Source organism: Carlito syrichta, unplaced genomic scaffold (assembly GCF_000164805.1).
Source record: "Carlito syrichta isolate Samal-C Ts95f unplaced genomic scaffold, Tarsius_syrichta-2.0.1 Scaffold303364, whole genome shotgun sequence".
NCBI classification, from domain to species: Eukaryota; Metazoa; Chordata; class Mammalia; order Primates; family Tarsiidae; genus Carlito; species Carlito syrichta.
Window position 1 is genome coordinate 500,860 of NW_007247460.1, and position 2,259 is coordinate 503,118.

General features: G+C 49.4%; 1 protein-coding gene across 1 annotated transcript in view; it reads left to right on the plus strand.

Moving 5' to 3' along the window:
• DEF6 (DEF6, guanine nucleotide exchange factor) overlaps positions 1 to 2,259 on the plus strand; it is a 26,641-nt gene that overhangs the window by 9,523 nt on the left and 14,859 nt on the right. The window lies entirely within an intron of this gene.

Genomic DNA, 2,259 nt, shown 5'->3' on the forward strand with positions numbered 1-2,259 from the left:
CAAAAAAAAAAAAAAAAAAAGAAGAAGCAGGTATTTATTGGCTCACATGGCCACAACTCCAAGGATGGCTGCCCAGAGGGAAATGAGGGGAAAAAAGAAGCACACTGGCTCCTTGCTGGGCCTCCTAACTTCTGACTTTGCCAAGGAAAGCCTGAGGCCCAGGAGAATTCTGGGAAGGCTTAGTTTTCTCTCCCTCCTTTCTCAAAAGAGAATACAGTGAAGACTTGGCACACACACCATCTCCAAGACAGGAACTGACTCCAAGGGGTACTGCTGGTGGTGGAAGGAGCCCTGCAATGCAGCATGTATATATTGCACTCGGTGTGCAGAAGAGGACACAGGCGCTGAGGGACTTGAGGATGAACAAAGACCTTGTCTCCCAGATTGACAGTCCACCTGGGGAGAGGCTCAGCATCAGCATTCTAATGGGAAGAGAACCTGGGAAACCAGGCACATCCAGTCCAGCCTCAGCTCTGCCATTCATTTTTACATTTTCCAAACCTCTGTACCTTCACCTGAAAAACAGGAATAATACTTTTGCATCAAGACGGTTGTGAAGACTAGAAATGGGGTATAAAAACCACCTCAGGTTGGGCACCTCAGGTTCATGCCTATAATCCCAGCACTTTGAGAGGCCAAGGCAGGAGGATGTCTTAAGCCCAGGAATTTGAGACCAGCCTGGGCAACACAGCAAGACCCCATCTCTACAAAAAAATACAAAAAACATTAGCTGTCTGTAGTAGTGGACCTGTAATCCCAGCACTTTGGGAGGCCGAGGTGAGAGGTTTGCCTGAGCCTGGGAGTTCGAGACCAGCCTGGGCAACTTGGTGAGACCTCATCTCTACAAAAATCACAAAAATTAGCCAGGCATAGTGACGTGCGTCTGTAGTTCCAGCTACTTCAAAGGCTGAGGTTGAAGAATCGTCTAAGCTCAGCAGGTTGAGACTGTGGTGGCAGTGAGGGTGAAATTCCAACTCAAAAAAAGAGGGGGGGCACCATAGCCAGCACATAGTAAGTGTGCAGTCATGACTTTTTTTTTTTTTTTTGAGTAGGCATCTCCACCCCGGCTGGAATGCAGTGGCATGCTCATGGCCTCCGCAGTCTCGTCCTGCTGGGCTCAGGTGATCTTCTGCCTCAACCTTCCAAGTAGCTGGCACCACAGGTGCAAAATACCACACTCAGCTAATTTTTTGATTTATTGTAGAGACGAGGTCTCACCAAGTTACCCAGGCTGGTCTCGAACCCCTGGACTCAGGCAATCCTCTTGCCTCCGCCTCGCAAAGTGCTGGGATTACAGGCATGAGCCACCATGCTGGCAGTTGTCACTATTTTTGATCATTCACACTGCCTGTGTTAACTGCTACAGTGGAATTATCCCAAGGCAAATTTATTTTCACCAGATCTCCTTGTTCAAATATCATGGATTTGTTTAATGAACCCGCATTTCCCATGCACACCATCATGCCCTTGCCCTCCCTGTCTCATGGACCACTCTTCATGACACTTCTTTGAGCTCTCTCCACTCCTGTCTCTTGAGGGTCCCTTCCAGGAGCAGGCACACTGGGGTGCTGGCATACTGCAACCTTTGATGGAAACCATGATAAAGTTTGGGCTTCTGCCTTAGGGTGGCAGACTGCCTCCCTGCAGACACCCCGCATCGTGGGAAGTACATGGGCTTTGGAAGCTGACAAAGGTGGATTTGAATCCAGGCTCCCGCTCACTGGTCTACCTATGTCCCTCTTTTTTCCCATTTCTCTCCCGCTTGTTCGCCCCTCTGACCCTTTAGTCCTCTTGGGGGCTGTGGAGCTGCCAGAGTATATTTAGGTCTTAGGGTAGGGTACACAGGGGAGGGGCCTCTGTGCTTACAGGGAGTCCTACCAGGCCTGTCCCCACTTAGATTTGTCCTTGCTCCTGTTTGTGGAAAGGATGTGAGGGGAGCCCCTTGAGCCCTTGGTTCTTAGGTGAGGTACTGAATTCCTTGGATCTCAGTCTGCTTGTCTGTAGAAAGAGGACGCCAATATATAATGAAGTGATTAGCTGCCTGGGTTTGAGTCCCAGCTCTGCCAGCTGTGACCTTGGGTGAGAATCACGACCCTGGGGCAAGACGGGGAAATGAGTAGTTGTTACAGGGGTGGAGTGACTATGTAAAGCGCTTAGCTCAGTGCTTGGCACATAGTAAGTCTAAAGATTTTAGTTTAGTTTTTTTTTTTTTTTGAGTTGGAGTCTCACTCGGTCGCCCAGACTGGAGTGCAGTGACCG